The 8695-nt window shown below is 44.5% G+C and overlaps 1 pseudogene; it reads left to right on the forward strand.

Annotated features, from left to right (window-relative positions):
* The first annotated feature begins 1442 nt into the window (after positions 1-1442).
* LOC114109361 (NADH dehydrogenase [ubiquinone] 1 beta subcomplex subunit 11, mitochondrial-like) lies at positions 1443-2014 on the forward strand (annotated as a pseudogene).
* Positions 2015-8695: the final 6681 nt, after the last annotated feature.

Raw genomic sequence — 8695 nt, forward strand, 5'->3', positions numbered from 1 at the left:
CTGGTTGGATCTCCTTGCAGTCCAAGGAACTCTCAAGAGTCTTCTCCAACACCACAGTTCAAAAGCATCAATTCGGTGCTCAGCTTTCTTCACAGTCCAACTCTCACATCCATACATGGCCACTGGAAAAACTATAGCCTTGACTAGACGGACCTTTGTTGGCAAAGTAATGTCTCTGCTTTTCAATATGCTATCTAAGTTAGTCATAACTTTTCTTCATAGACCTCCCTGATTGGGCCAGATTCTCCCACTCTCAGGCCTTAGAGTACCATAAGTCTCCCCTTAGCACTTTCTCCAAGGGCAGTTTTCCATTCATTCAAAGGATAGATTAACATCTGTCTTTTCCTCTGGATTCCATAAATCCCACCACAGCTATGACCACTCCTGGTTTTGCTTACCAGTGAATTTTCAGAATGGTGCATGTTACATTGTAGGCACTCAATGGTATTTGTTGAGCAAATGAGTGGATGAATGAATGAGTGAATGCATGATACTTGGATTTTTGAGATACAATTCCTTGTGGGTGTAACTTCTCCTCATTCAACTTCTGTTTCCAGTTTGATAATGAGGCATGGGAGACACTGCAAGCTTTCTCCAGTGAGGACAGAACGGCTTCCTGGGACCACAGAGGCACAGCAGGATATATGGCTCACAACTTTTGAGAATCAGAGCTTTCTGAACCTTATAGTCCTCCAGACACTGCCATTTCCATGTCCATTTTCTGCAAACCTCTGCCATGTCATTCACATGAGACCATGGCAGGCAGGGACTTCAACACATAAAAATAAGTATATACCTAATAAAGTTGTAAATGGACTTCCATGAATCTTTCAATCTTCACCCTTCAGAAGAAGGCACACCTCTTTGCCAATTCTGCAAAGTGTTCCTCCAAAATCTCTTCTAACTGTTTCTCCATCTCCATTGCTAGACCTGCTCTCATCCTCTGGCATTTGGACCGTCACAATAGATCCCTCCAGCCCTTGTCTTCTCTAGTCAATCTCTACACCATCAAAAAATCATATGTGGGCAGGTTGCTTCTTAGCTGAGAAAGCCAAAATCTCCCAATTCCCTACAAAATTCTTCAAGAATTCCCCAGCAAACATTTCAGATCCTCCTCAGCCTGGCCCTAACCTCACCATTCAGCCTCTTTCCTTAACAAGAAAGCTATACTGTGGTCACTCTGAGATTTGACCCAGGCCTGCAGCATGCCAGTAGCCTACTTCCAGAAGCAAAGTGGTTTTTAAAACATCTTTCCAGGAAAGGAAGTTAATGGGTGAGCAGTGCAACAAAATACCCAGAATCAGTGCAAAACTGTGTACAGTGATCTCTCATTAGCAGAAGTCAGGAGTGATAGCTACTACACAGGAGCCCAGGCAGGTCACTTCCCTCTCAAAGTATGCAGTATGGAGACCACAGATTGAACACCATAAGAAAGGCAAGAGGGAGAACGATCTGTTATGGCAGCTGGGATGTTGGGCTTGTGCGGCCACCGCCTTTTGGCAGTAGTGGCGACACAAGGGCTCCCGGCTGCCCATGTTCGCTGGGAATCCAGCTCCTCCAGGGCTGTGATCGCCCCGTCCACTCTGGCGGGAAAGTGGCCATCAGAACCGACTTTACGCTGGCAGGAGGACCCAGAACCCGAGGACACAAACCTCTATGAGAACAACCCAGACTCCACGGTTATGACAAGGGCCCTGCTGTGGACGTCTGGAACATGCAGGTTGTCGTCTTCTGATTCACCATCATCTTGGTCCTTGGCAGCACCTTTGTGGCTTATCTGTCTGACTGCAGGATGCAGGAGAGGGCCCGCCTGGAAGCTGAGAGGCTTGTGAAATACCGAGAGGCCCATGGCCTCCCCATCATGGAATCCAACTGCTTTGACCCCAGCAAGATCCAGCTGCCAGAGGATGAGGACTAACTGGTTGCCAAAAGGGCCATAAAAAGCACCACGTTCTCTACCATGCCTGCCATTCTGCCCTCTCCTCAAAGCCCCTAATTAAAGGGACTGAAAGTGGGAAAAAAAAAAAAAAGAAAAGAAAAAAAGAAAGGCAAGAGCATAAAGAGAAACATGTGAGAGGCTTCAAGTGTCTCTGAAGGCAAGAGACTTGGGAGATTTTTCAAGTTTCCAGTAGGTGGCTGTGTCTAGCAGGAAGGAGCTCATGGATGAGTCAAGTCAGACCCAGAATCTTGTCCTCAGCTTTAATGGATCAGAAATAGCTCATCTATTTAACAAAATAGATTAACAGGATTTCAGGGAAGCCAAATTAATAACCAGAACTTTACTCACTAGGGGTGGAAGTGAACCAAAGGGGATCAGGCAGTTGAAACATTTTTTTTTTTTTATAACCAAAATCTATATGAAGCCTGACATTTCTGATGCAGTACAGAGCTGGCTTGCCTAGAACCCAGGGGGAGATATGCCAGAATGTCAGACACAGTGCCTTACTCTCTTGGCTGCAGCAGAACAACCTTGGAACGGTTTGTCGCCAGTCTTCCTTTGTCTGCCCTCTCTGTGGACTTCCATCCTTCTGCCTACATCTGTTTTTGTACGTCATAGTTTCCAAGGTTACAGTTCATTTTATGTGGCTTCTTATCTTCCTCATTTGGAAAAACCCTAATTTCATCAACTTCAAGGCTTCTCTGGGGTTGGACTTTCCATCTATTATGGAAATTCTTATTATCCAGGAATGTCACTTCCTGACCTGACGGCAAATGCAAAGAGTGCAATCATCTCCCCTTGCACTTTAATTACGTTTCCAAGAAGCAGTTCAGAAAAACAGACCTGGAAAATGGCTTGAAGTTGGCTCCAACAGGAAGTAGAGCTCTGTCAGCTGAGAAGGACTGAAAAAGCAGGAACCCTGGAAGCCAGGGGGAGCCCGCGCCTCCTGTGCTGGGCCCTGGGGCCATGTCCTTAGAGACTGGCCTGCAGTTTGTCTTCTGCCCTCTTCATCTGTGGCCTCTGGAAAAGGCAGCAGGCCATCTGACTTTGACAGGTTTTGAGGTCAATTGCCACAGTGGTAGTGCCAAGACAAAAGAGGGGGTAACAGAGCAACCCACAGGGAGAATTCCAGTCCAAAACCCAGGAGGGATGGAGAAGTGGCCCCATTCAACCTCAGACGTTCAAGTGAGGGCGATGAATCTGACAGGAAAGGTGAGGCAGTATTAACTCAGAGCCATGAGAACAAGCACAATTCAAAACTAGAGACTGAGGCCAGCACCGGGCCCTGTTTAGAGTTATTAGGGCCCCAAAGTCAAGTGCAGAGAAGGCAATGGCAACCCACTCCAGTGTTCTTGCCTGGAGAATCCCAGGGACGGGGGAGCCTGGTGGGCTGCTGTCTATGGGGTCTCACAGAGTTGGACACATCTGAAGTGACTTGGCAGCAGCAGCAAAGTCAAGTGCTCATGAAGAAATGGTAGTCCTGTTGCCTGTTCTGTCGGGATCACACCTGGATCAGCTCAGGGTGCAGAATTCCTGGAACCTTTAATAAGTGTAAACAACATTTTCCACAGAGCAAGAGGAAATTAGCTTCACTCTCAACAAAGTGCATAAATTGTCCTGGCCCATGAAGCATCGTTTTTCTTAATGGTTTAATGGTCCCGGGTAAACAGTAGGTGAGCCCTTGACTTAAAGGGAAAAGTCTGAGTATGTATAATATAGGCCCTCAGAGTTAATAAAAGGGGTGGGGAGCTGATTCAAAGCTGCTATTCCTACCTGAACTTAAAGGCAGATGAAAGAACCTTGTGGATTGTTCTACTGGAACAAACTTAAAGAAAGGTTTCATTTATCAAGGGAATCAGCAGAAATACTGCGGCATTGATTTCTTTCATCAGTGTCTTATAGTTTTCTGTATACAGGTCTTTTGTCTTCAATTCAGTTCAGCTCGGTTGCTCAGTCATGTTCGACTCTTTGCAACCCCATGGACTGCTGCACACCAGCCTTCCCTGCCCATCACCAGCTCCCAGAGCTTACTCAAACTCATGTCCATCACGTCGGTGATGCCATCTAGCCATCTCATCCTCTGTCATCCCCTTCTCCTCCCACCTTTAATCTTTCCCAGCATCAGGGTCTTTTCCAATGAGTCACTTCTTTGCATCAGGTGGCCACAGTATTGGAGATTTAGCTTCAGCATCAGTCCTTCCAATGATTATTCAGGACCAATTTCCTTTAGGATGGACAAGTTGAATCTCCTTGCAGTCCAAGGGACTCTCAAGAGTCTTCTCCAACACCACAGTTCAAAAGCATCAATTCTTCGGTGCTCAGCTTTCATTATAGTCCAATTCTCACATCCATACTTGACTACTGGAAAAACCATAGCTTTGACTAGATGGATATTTGCTGGTAAAGTAATGTCTCTGCTTTTTAATTTGCTGTCTAGGTTGGTCATAGCTTTTCTTCCAAGGAGTAAGCGTTTTTTAATTTCATGGCTGCAGTCACCATCTGCAGTGATTTTGGAGCCCCCCAAAATAGTCTCTCACTGTTTCCATTGTTTCCCCATCTATTTGCCATGAAGTGATAGGACCAGATGGCATGATCTTAGTTTTCTGAATGTTGAGTTTTAAGCCAACTTTTTCACTCTCCTCTTTCACTTTTATCAACAGGCTCTTTAGTTCTTCTTCGCTTTCTGCCATAAGGGTGGTATCATCTTTGTATCTGAGGTTATTGATATTTCTCCCAGAAATCTTGATTCCAGCTTGTGCTTCATCCAGCCAGCATTTTGCATGATGTACTCTACGTATAAGTTAAATAAGCAGGGTGACAATATACAGCCTTGACATACTCTTTTCCCAGTTTGGAACCAGTCTGTTGTTCCATGTCCAGTTCTAAGTGTTGCTTTTTAATCTGTATACAGACTTCTCAGGAGACAGGTCAGGTGGTCTAATATTCCCATCTCTTTAAGAATTTTCCACAGTTTGTTGTGATCTACACAGTCAAAGGCTTTGGTGTAGTCAATAAAGCAAAAGTAGATGTTTTTCTGGAATTCTCTTGCTTTTTTGATGATCCAGTGTATGTTGTGGAGAAGGAAATGGCAACCCACTCCAGTATTCTTGCCTGGAGAATCCCGGAGACAGAGGAGTCTGGTAGGCTGCCATCTATAGGGTCACACAGAGTCAGACTGAAGTGACTTAGCAGCAGCAGCAGCAGTATATGTTGGCAATTTGATCTCTTGTCCCTCTGCCTTGTCTAAATCCAGCTTGAACATCTGGAAGTTCACAGTTCAAGTTCTGTTGAAGCCTGACTTGGAGAATTTTGAGCATTACTTTGCTTGCATGTGAGATGAGTATAATTGTGTGGTAGTTTGAACATTCTTTGGCATTGCCTTGTCTTCTTAGATAGGTTTATTCCTAGGTATTTCATTCTTTTTGTTGCAATGGTAAATGGGGTTGATCCCTTAATTTCTCTTTCTGATTTTTCATTGTTAGTATATAGGAATGCAAGTGATTTCTGTGTATTGATTTTGTATCCTGCAACTTTACTAAATTCACTGATTAGCTCTAGCAATTTTCTGATAGTATCTTTAGGGTTTTCTACATACAGTATCATGTGATCTACAAATAGTGAGAGTTTTACTTCTTCCTTACCAATCTGGATTCCTTTTCTTTCTTTCTCTTCTCTGATTGCTGTAGCTCTTTTGTCCCACTTCTTTTGTTTGTGGTGCCCGAGTGGCTCTTGTAGCCTATGGGTCTGTGCCCCCTGGATTAGATGGTGTCAGTGATTTCTCCTCAATCTTGAGAGTTGCTGTTCTTTGCTCCATGTCACCCTGCCCAGAGTGGTCAGGGCATTCACCAATATTTAGGTCTCAAGCAAAGGGTCCAGGATGTTGGGCTCCCCCAGTTGAAGACTTCTAAGAAGCAGGAACATTGGGGATGGTCATTGTTCATGAATGGTCATTGTGTTCAGTAAGGTCATTGTGCCCTATGACATAGAGTTTCAGTGGACACTGGGCCCTCTGCCCTCCCTGTGCCAGGGGCTTGAGTCTCACTTGAATGGAGAAAGGAAATAATGGAGACATGAACAAGGAAATTCTGAAACCCCCAGGGATGGTGCCAGGACAAACAAGGACCCACTCATCCTAGGAGCAAGACAAGGTAATTACTTAACCTCTCTGTGCCTCAATTTCCTCACCTATAAGTTAAAAATAGCTCCTACCTCTCTGGAGGATTGTGAGAAACACAGTAAGAAGCCCTCTGGGTTACTAAGGGCTCTATGATCTAGTCCTTTGGCCATCATGACTCACCACTGGTTTCAGGAAAGAACAATCTATCTTTATTTAAAAAACAAAACCTGGAGAAGGAAGTGGCAACCCATTCCAGTATTCTTGCCTGGAAAAGTCCATGGACAGAGGAGCCTGGAGAGCTGCAGTCCATAAGGTTACATGACTGAGCATGCATGCATGCATGAGGGTGGAGGGAGATGGGTTAGTAGCAACAAACTGGTAGAACTAAAAAACAAAACAAAACACTTTCCACTTAAGCTAAGCTTGTATTGAATTTTATCTACCATAAAGTTAGACAGAAATTACTTAGAGATAAAATTCCACATTACAAGTCTTTCAGTTCTACATGCTTTTTCCAATGTTCTCTTTCTAAATGGGCCTCTGGTGAAGATAATGATTGGTTCATTGATTTGTTCCCAGGAGAACTGGGTAAAATGAAGTCCTGTTCATCACATTTTTAATTATTTTTTGTCTGATTACTTTGGAAATGCTTCTATACCAGTTATCCTTCTCCAAGCTCTCCCTCTTTACCCTCGCCTATGATCCCTCCTCAACTCTCAGGCCATAGGAGGAATCATAGAGTGGTATTGCTCTATGAGATCCATTTCAGTAAGATTCTCTCAGACCACACTCTCCAAGTTGGTTTTACTCTTTTTTCAACTGAGGTCCCTCTACTGGGCCAGGTGCTATGTCCAGCTGGAGACCAGTATATTCAGAGCTGCCTGTTATACGCCACTTCTTGGCTCTTCAACATTGTCTTCAATCAAATGAACCTCCCCTCAACCTCCATCTTCCCATAATTGCTATTTTTAAATTAATTAATTTACTTATTTGAGAGCTGTGCTGGGTTTTCCTTGCTGCTTATGAACTTTCTCTAGTTGCGGCGAGCAGGGGCTATTCTTCAATGTGGTGCACAGGCTTCTCACTGTGGAGGCTTCTCTTATTGTGGAGCACAGGCTGTAGGCATGTGAGCTTCAGTAGTTATGGCACATGAGCTTAGCGGTTGAAGCCTGTGGGCTCTATAGCACCAGCTTCAGCAGTTCTGGTGTGTGGGCTTAGTTGCTCCATGGCTTGCAGAATCTTCCTGGACCAGGGATCAAACCCACATTCCATGCATTGGCAGATGGATTCTTATCTGCTGCACCACCAGGGAAGTCCCCATAGCTGCTATTTTAAATAGGAAAAAGTTGGTTCCTGCTGCTTGCAACCTAAGAACCCTAGTTCCAATACGGTACCTCAGTGGTGAGAACAAGGGAATAAATGTTAAAAGGGAAGTGTTTATATCTGAATTTCAAAATGGTGAAAAAAAAATGGTGACAGCAGAGCATTAAACCAAGGATGATGCCTCCTAGATGAAGGTTCCAGTGCGACTGTACAGATCGCACACACGTGAAGCCTGGCCTGTCTGCCTGTTACTTCCCCTGAGTGTACAGCCCCAATGCCTGCCATTGACATTTATGTGGCCAGTCTCCCTATATGTCCCCTCCAGCCCTGGGCAGAGCCACACATGACCCCAAAGAAAAAATATTTTTCCTTGCTCATCTTACTGTCTCTCTCTCTCTTACTCTCTGAGCCTAGGAAATTTGATCTTCCCACCATCACCACACACCCCCATCCAGGCATATGTTCTGGTCTCCATCCTCAATGTTTCTGGCCTATTTTATGCCTCCTCTGAACACTTATCTTCCTGTCTTGGGCAGCAGTGGTATCCTTGCAGCTCATGCATGACCTCTTAAATCACCGTCCAGTCTTTTCCTGTCTTGGGTGATCCTCACACACTCCTCTCACCTTAGCCTACCCCTACTCCATCTCTCACCATCGTTCTCAGGGCCTTTCCCCATTTTTCTCTCTGTTGTCATCAAGTTTCTGCCACACACGAGTCCTGCATGCATCTTGGCAATATTTCAATCCCTTATCATAATCCTGTACAAAGCTGTATAGGACAGCTATATTTTAAAGATATTTTATACAAAAAGATACATACACCCCTTTGTTCATCGCAGCACTATTCACAATAGCCAAGACATGGAAACAGCCTAACTGTCCACTGACAGATGAATGGATAAAGAAGATGTGGTACGTATATACAATGGATATTACTCAGCCACAAAAAATAGTGAAATAATGCCTCTTGCAGCATGATGGATGGACCTACAGATTTCTATACTAAGTGAAGTCAGTCAGAAAGATTAAAAAAAAAAAAACCCTATGATATCACTTACATGTGGACTCTAGAATATAGCACAAACAAACCTATCTCCTAAACAGAAACAGACTCACAAACATATAGAACAGACTTATGGTTGCCAAGGGAAGGGTTAAGGGTGGGATGAACTGGGAGTTTGGGGAGTTAGTAGATCATTGACTCAAGGGACATGAGTTTGAGCGAAGTCTGGGAGATAGTGAAGGACAGGGAAGCCTGGTGTGCTGCAGTACATGGGGTGGCAAAGAGTTGGAACCAACACGACTTAGTGACTAAA

Source organism: Ovis aries, chromosome 19 (assembly GCF_016772045.2).
Source record: "Ovis aries strain OAR_USU_Benz2616 breed Rambouillet chromosome 19, ARS-UI_Ramb_v3.0, whole genome shotgun sequence".
Lineage (NCBI taxonomy): Eukaryota > Metazoa > Chordata > Mammalia > Artiodactyla > Bovidae > Ovis > Ovis aries.